Genomic DNA, 8,313 nt, shown 5'->3' on the forward strand with positions numbered 1-8,313 from the left:
GAGCTTCTCTTATCGGAACCTCTCCGTGGCCTTTGAATATATAGACCCAGTGCCGACGATATCGATGGATGCGAGCCCTTGGATTCCAAATTGGTCCACAGCTAACATTGGTTTTTGTTAGAGATGGGCATGAAAGCACATCCCGATTGCTACGCGAGAGCTCCCTAAGGTCGCCTCTGTGCCAACTCGATCGGCACAACATTGAGAATGGTTCGACAGCGGTTGACGTTCCAAGGTGTCATCGGGGGATGTCTTGGAAAGTGGTCTTTCTTTCAAGGGTGAGCTCGCGTCTAGCACTTGGATTCTGCGTCGCGTCACAAGTGAATGGGGAGATCTCTCTGTGAATGGTAGCATGGTGATTGCAAGAGAAAATTGACTTAGTCAGAGCCATTAGCCTCGGGCCATTGTGACAGCCTCGCAATTTCTCTTTAATTGCAACCTATGTTTGCACAGTAGCAGAGTTTGCATGTAAGATGGGCCTTGTTCTCGAGAGTTCCAGGAGATGACCTCCGAAACTTTTGGATTGGGCCCCTTCAAGGTGAAATTCATCCAGTTGATCAGATGAGCTTGATGACCATTTCAGTCCCTTGGCTCCATGAACTCACATCTCCTAACCGATGACAATCTTTTGCTCCTCCGCCGACCTCATAAAAAATTGGGTCGTGAATGGCTATTTGGTAGGAATTTTAAAGGATTTGAATTTTTAAGGTGGATGTCGGTGTGTTCGCTAATTTCTAATGCAAAGTGAACCTCGCACTAATTGCTTATATAGGAGAGATGGTTGCCTCGAGCCGCTCCCGTGCCCCTCTCATTGATTCAACGCCGGTGTCAAGGCGGATGGATATGTCAGCGGTTGCCATTATACAGTGCGTCTATTCAGCGATTTTGAAGTTGATCTAATGGCAAGCCCTTGTCTCTAGCCATGAGGTGGGTGCTTGGCACTCTAGCAAAATTTTTTGCATGCCTATCACAGCTACAATGGGAGAGGTGGTTGCCGCGAGCCTCTCCCGTGCCCCCCTCATTGATTCAATGCCACTGTCAGGGTGGATGGACATGTCGGATTTTGAAATGGTGGACGTCGACGTTGAATCAATCAGAGGGGAATGAAGCCCACCCTCAAGGGTGCTATTCCTGGACTCTCCTTTAGATCATGTTTTCTTGTCACTCAGCTGGCATAATTTCGGAAAAAGGTTTGGCAGTGGTTGCCAGCCCTCACCGCGTCTACTTGGTGATTTTAAAACTCGATCTAAAATGGGAGCCCTCGTCTAGCACCTCCGTCTGGTGTTGCTCGGGTATTGCATAAATTTATGCCATTGACGCGAATCCCCCAACGAATGCTTACGCTTGGACCCTCTCTTAGATCACCTTCTTCGATCACTTGACCGACGCAACTATGGAAGAGACTTGGCAGCGGTTGCCATTCTACAGCGCATCTGTTAAGTGATTTCAAAGTTGATCTAATGGCGAGCCCTTGTCTCTAGCCATGAGGTGGGTGCTTGGCACTCTAGAAAAAAATTTTGCGTGCCTATCGCGGCTACAAGGGGAGAGGTGGTTGCCGCGAGCCTCTCCCATGCCCCCCTCATTGATTCAACGCTATTGTCAGGGCGGATGAACATGTTGGATTTTGAAACGGTGGACGCCGACGTTGAATCAATTAGAGGGGCATGAAGCCCACCCTCGAGGATGCTATTCCTGGACTCTCCTTTAGATCATGTTTTCTTGTCACTCAGCTGGCACAATTTTGGAAAAAGGTTTGGCAGCGGTTTCCAGCCCTCACCGCGTCTACTTGGTGATTTTAAAACTCGATCTAAAATGGGAGCCCTCGTCTACCACCTCCATCCAGTGTTGCTCAGGTATTGCATAAATTTATGCCATTGCCGTGAATCCCCCAACAAATGCCTATGCTTGGACCCTCTCTTAGATCACCTTCTTTGATCACTCGACCGACGCAACTACGGAAGAGACTTGGCAGCGGTTGCCATTCTACAGCGCGTCTGTTCAGCGATTTCAAAGTTGATCTAATGGCAAGCCCTTGTCTCTAGCCATGAGGTGGGTGCTTTGGCACTCTAGCAAAAATTTTTGCGTGCCTATCACGACTACAATGGGAGAGGTGTTTTCCGCGAGCCTCTCCCGTGCCCCCCTCATTGATTCAATGCCACTATCAGGGCAGATGGAAATGTCAGATTTTGAAATGGTGGATGCCGACGTTGAATCAATTAGAGGGGCATGAAGCCCACCCTCGAGGGTGCTATTCCTGGACTCTCCTTTAGATCATGTTTTCTTGTCACTCAGCTGGCGCAATTTTGGAAAAAGGTTTGGCAGCGGTTGCCAGCCCTCACTGCGTCTACTTGGTGATTTTAAAACTCGATCTAAAATGGGAGCCCTCGTCTAGCACCTCCGTCCGGTGTTGCTCTGGCATTGCACAAATTTTTGCCATCGGTGCAAATCCCCCAATGAATGCCTACACACTTGGACCCTCTCTTAGATCACCTTCTTCGATCACTCGACTGACACAATTACAGAAGAGACTTGGCAGCGATTGCCATTCTACACCGCATCCGTTCTGCGATTTCGAAGTTGATCTAATGGCAAGCCCTTGTCTATAGCCTTGAGGTGGGTGCTTGGCACTCTAGCAAAAATTTTTGCGAGCCTATCGTGGCTACAATGGGAGAGGTGGTTTTCGCGAGCCTCTCCCATGCCCAGCTCATTGATTCAACACCGCTGTCAGGGCGGATGGATATGTCAGATTTTGAAATGGTGGACGCCGACGTTGAATCAATTAGAAGGCCATGAAGCCCACCTTCGAGGGTGCTATTCCTGGACTCTCCTTTAGATCATGTTTTCTTGTCACTCAGCTGGTGCAATTTCGGAAAAAGGTTTGGCAGCAGTTGCCAGCCCTCACCGCGTCTTCTTGTTGATTTTAAAACTCGATCTAAAATGGGAGCCCTCGTCTAGCACATCCGTCCGGTGTTGCTCGGGTATTGCATAAATTTTTTCCATCGGCGCGATTACACCAACGAATGCCTACGCTTGGACCCTCTCTTAGATCACCTTTTTTGATCACTCGACCGACGCAATTACGAAAGAGACTTCGCAGCGGTTGCCATTCTCCACTACATCTGTTCTACGATTTTGAAGTTGATCTAATGGCGAGCGCTTGTCTCTAGCCATGAGGTGGGTGCTTGGCGCTCTAGCAAAAAATTTTTGCCTACCTATCATGGCTACAATGGGAGAGGTGGTTGCCGCGAGCCTCTCCCATGCCCCCCTCATTGATTCAATGCCGCTGTCAGGGCGAATGGATATGTCAGATTTTGAAATGGTGGACGCCGACGTTGAATCAATTAGAGGGGCATGAAGCCCACCCTCGTGGGTGCTATACCTGGACTCTCCTTTAGATCATGTTTTCTTTTCACTCAGTTGGCGCAATTTCAGAAAAAGGTTTGGCAGCGGTTGCCAGCCCTCGCTGCGTCTACTTGGTGATTTTAAAACTCGATCTAAAATGGGAGCCCTCATCTAGCACCTTCGTCCGGTGTTACTCAGGTATTGCATAAATTTATGCCATCAGCACAAATCCCCCAAAAAAATGCCTACGCTTGGACCCTCTCTTAGATCACCTTCTTCGATCACTCGACCGACACAATTACGGAAGAGACTTGGCAGCGGTTGCCATTCTACACCGCGTCTGTTCAGCAATTTCAAAGTTGATCTAATGGCGAGCCCTTGTCTATAGCCATGAGGTGGGTGCTTTGGCGCTCTAGCAAAATTTTTTGCGTGCCTATCACAGGTACAATGGGAGAGGTTGTTGTCGCGAGCCTCTCCCGTGCCCCCCTCATTGATTCAATGAGGCTGTCAGGGTGGATGGATATGTTGGATTTATAAATGGTGGACGCCGGCGTTGAATCAATTAGAGGGGCATGAAGCCCACCCTTGAGGGTGCTATTCTTGGACTCTCCTTTAGATCATGTTTTCTTGTCACTCAGTTGGCACAATTTCGGAAAAAGGTTTGGCAGCGGTTGCCAGACCTCACCGCGTCTACTTGGTGATTTTGAAACTTGATCTAAAATGGGAGCCCTCGTCTAGCACCTCCATCCGGTGTTGCTCGGGTATTGCATAAATTTATGCCATCAGCGCGAATCCCCCAACGAATGCCTATGCTTGGACCCTCCCTTAGATCGCCTTCTTCGATCACTCGACCAACACAATAACGGAAGAGACTTGGCAGCGGTTGCCATTCTACACCGCATTTGTTCAAAAATTTTGAAGTTGATCTAATGGCGAGCCCTTGTCTATAGCCATGAGGTGGGTGCTTGGTGCTCTAGCAAAATTTTTTGCGTGCCTATCATGGCTACAATGGGAGAGGTGGTTGTCGCGAGCCTCTCCCGTGCCCCCCTCATTGATTCAACGCCGCTGTCAGGGCAGATGGATATGTCAGATTTTGAAATGGTGGATGCCGACGTTGAATCAATTAGAGGGGCATGAAGCCCACCCTCGAGGGTGCTATTCCTGGACTCTCCTTTAGATCATGTTTTCTTGTCACTCAGCTCATGCAATTTTGGAAAAAGGTTTGGCAGTGGTTGCCAGACCTCACCGTGTCTACTTAATGATTTTGAAACTCGATCTAAAACTGGGGCCGTCGTCTAGCACCTCCGTCCAGTGTTGCTCGGGTATTGCATAAATTTATGCCATCAGCGCGAATCCCCCCAACGAATGGCTGCGCTTGAACCCTCTCTTAGATTGCCTTCTTCGATCACTCGACCGATGCAATTACGAAAGAGACTTGGCAGCGGTTTCCATTCTACACCGCGTCTGTTTTGCGATTTTGAAGTTGTTTGATCTAATGGCGAGCCCTTGTCTATAGCCATGAGGTGGGTGCTTGGCGCTCTAGCAAAATTTTTTGCGTGCCTATCGTGGCTACAATGGGGGAGGTGGTTGCCACGAGCCTCTCCTATGCCCCCCTTTTTGATTCAATGCCACTGTCATGGCAGATGGATATGTCAGATTTTGAAATGGTGGACGCCGACATTGAATCAATTAGAGGGGCGTGAAGCCCACCCTCGAGTGTGCTATTCCAAGACTCTCCTTTGGATCATGTTTTCTAGTCACTCAGCTGGGGCAATTTTGGAAAAAGGTTTGGCAGCGGTTGCCAGCCCTCACCGCTTCTTCTTGGTGATTTTAAAACTCGATCTAAAACGGGAGCCCTCGTCTAGCACCTCTGTGCCAACTCGATCGGCACAACATTGGGAAATGGTTCGACAGCGATTGTCGTTCCAATGTGTCATCGGGGGATGCCTTGGAAAGTGGCCTTTCAAGGGCGAGATCGCGTCTAGCACTTGGATTGTGCATCGCATCACAAGTGAATGGGGAGATCTCTCTGTGAACGGCGGCATGGTGATTGCAAGAGAAAATTGACTTAGTCGGAGCATTGGCCTCGGGCCATTGTGATGGCCTTGCAATTTCTCTTTAATTGCAACCTATGTTTGCAGAGTAGCAGAGTTTGCATGTAAGATGGGCCTTGTTCTTGAGAGTTCCAGGAGATGACCTCCGAAACTTTTGGATTGGGCCCCTTCAAGGTGAAATTCATCCAGCTGATCGGATGAAGCTCAATGTGCTTGTATCTATTCTGAGACGGTAATGATGGTCATTAATCTGTGGCGGTGAGTATTATCCCATTCAGTAATCGCAATGGCAGAGCTGGTGGGAAGTACTTGTCACTTTCTTTTGTGGGATATACCCTATATGTAGGTGTCTGCATGGCTTGCAACACACTCCACATTTGGTGTTCGATTCTAAGATGCGCTTGTTGCTGAGTGTGTATGGAGTTATATCTTTTAGCCAAGGGTTCTGTCTCATTGGCACGTTCTATCATTGCATTTCTATCCTGCCCGGACGGCAAGAAGGAAAGAGATGGTTGCACGGGTGCATTGCTCGACGTCCCTAATTTCATCAAGGGTCCACTCTCCACCCCTAAGTTTTTGCCGATCGGTAGAGCCTTGGGATTGAGAGGGGGGCCGGCGAAAGGTTTGGTTGCCGCATAATTTATTCGCTAGTGCGTTCTCGGTGCGTGCTCGCCTCTTCACTGTCTCATCCTACAGAAGTGCATGGCACTGTCGTGACAGCCTTTGTGGTCTGGGCCAGTAGAAGTGTAGAGTATTACCGATAATTTTTGTTTGGATGCGGAAACTCTCCATGCCCTGTCTTGCCTTGTGTGATCCAAACGGCTGCGGCTCGTGGGTTTTGCGGGAGATACTCTTCTTCAGCTCCCCCCTAAAGAGAGCATTTGGTGTTTGCATTATGTGGACAAAAAGCCCAAGGTGTTTCATCTCTCTCTTCAGATGCAAAATTCTGGGAGGGCTTGTCAAAGTATGGTCGTTTGTACGGGGTGCACCAAAAAGCGTGTAGGGGGCATATGCCTGGGAAATGGATGTCTCTGAGTGTCCTTAATCAGTTGCATGCGTGATGTACATCTTTGCATTATGACCCTGCTGCGAGCATTTGTGATTCAAGCATTTTGGGGGAATGGGTTTCGTACGAGATGTTCTTCTCAGGCTCCTGCGAAACAGAGCGCTCGTCTTTGCAATGCTCCGACAAGTGCAAGCCCAACGTGTCTATCTAGGGGAAGAAATTGCACGAATGCTTTTTGCTGAGATGTGGGTGCTCGCGGGTGGTTCCCTCGCAGTGCCAGTTCTTCGATATGTGCATGTGCATGAGATTGAAGCTTGTTCGACAACGCTAGTGTGAGTGTTCAGCCGAAGGAACTTTTTTGTACCTGCACTGGCATATCACGTGTCACCCAGAATGGTTAGCGAGGCTGTGCTGGGAAAGGAGATATTTTCCAGAGGTTAGACATGTCTGTGTATGCGGGCAGGCTCTCATCACCTATAAATGTGCAAAGGGGGTGTTTTTGTACACGATTCCCTTGAGCGGCCTTATAATTGAGGTGGTCGCATGCACAGTGATGCCCCCGCCAATCGCATAACCAGCCATGTTTTCCACTCGCACGACCCTTCACCCTTCAGCACGGTGGTCTCCATTGGCACTTCGGCAACCAGCTCTTCATCATGGGAAAATGTTTGTTGCGATCAAGAAGGATTTTGTCTGTGTGGGTGCACCTCAACAGGCGTGTAGGAGGTATATGCATGGGAAATGGATGTCTCTGAGTGGCCTTACAATTGAGGTGGCTACGTGCGCGGTGCTTCTCGTACAGACTCGAGGCTTCTTTTTGAGTAGTGGCAACAATGAGTTTGAGGGTAAAGGGTTCCATACGGGATGTTCTTCCCAGGTGCCTGTGAACCGAGGCTCCCTATTCGGCCCTCTCCGGTCGACGATGGGACACTTTCCTCTTGTGCGAAATCTTTGAGCGTTGTGAGTCCTGCATGTGCTGTGAATGTCATTCTTGTTGCTTGTGTGGCGGATTATGTTTGGATGCATGATGGACTGAATGCAAATTTTGATTTCCCATCCCAGCAGGCATCCCTTGGCTGTAGCAGGTCTTGGGGGTCCCCTCATTGTTAGAAGCTAACTGGTCGATCCTGCCAGTAGTCATATGCTTGTCTCAAAGATTAAGCCATGCATGTCTAAGTATGAACTATTTCAGACTGTGAAACTGCGGATGGCTCATTAAATCAGTTATAGTTTCTTTGATGGTACTTTGCTACTCGGATAATCATAGTAATTCTAGAGCTAATACGTGCACCAAATCCCGACTCTCGAAAGGGATGCATTTATTAGATAAAAGGCCGGTGTGGGCTCGCTCGCTATTCCGGTGATTCATGATAACTCGACAGATCACACGGCCTTTGTGTTGGCAACGCTTCATTCAAATTTTTTCCCTATCAACTTTCGATGGTTGGATAGAGGCCTACCATGGTGGTGATGGGTGACGGAGAATTAGGGCTCGATTCCGGAGAGGGAGCCTGAGAAACGGCTACCACATCCAAGGAAGGCAGTAGGCGTGCAAATTACCCAATCCTGACATGGGGAGGTAGTGACAATAAATAACAATACTGGGCTCATCGAGTCTGGTAATTGGAATGAGTACAATATAAATCCCTTAACGAGGATCCATTGGAGGGCAAGTCTGGTGCCAACAGCCGCAATAATTCTAGCTCCAATAGCGTATATTTAAGTTGTTGTAGTTAAAAAGCTCATAGTTGGACCTTGGGTCATCACGGTCAGTCTGCCTTCTGGGTGTGCACTGGCCCTCATGTCCCTTCTGCCGGTGGCGTGTTCCTGGCCTTAATTGGCTGGGTCGCGGTTTCGGTGTTGTTACTTTGAAAAAATTAGAGTGCTCAAAGCAAGCCTATGCTCTGAATA

At 48.8% G+C, this 8,313-nt stretch overlaps 1 non-coding gene across 1 annotated transcript in view; it reads left to right on the forward strand.

Moving 5' to 3' along the window:
- The first annotated feature begins 7,516 nt into the window (after nucleotides 1–7,516).
- The window catches only part of LOC149579050 (18S ribosomal RNA), a 1,811-nt gene continuing 1,014 nt past the window's right edge, over nucleotides 7,517–8,313 (forward strand). Inside the window, exon 1 of the ribosomal RNA XR_016357589.1 lies at nucleotides 7,517–8,313. This exon is cut by the window's right edge and continues 1,014 nt beyond it. This is a non-coding gene — a ribosomal RNA (18S ribosomal RNA).

The sequence above is a fragment of the Cupressus sempervirens genome, chromosome 1 (assembly GCF_028749045.1).
Source record: "Cupressus sempervirens isolate cs-2001-9-10 chromosome 1, ASM2874904v1, whole genome shotgun sequence".
NCBI lineage: Eukaryota > Viridiplantae > Streptophyta > Pinopsida > Cupressales > Cupressaceae > Cupressus > Cupressus sempervirens.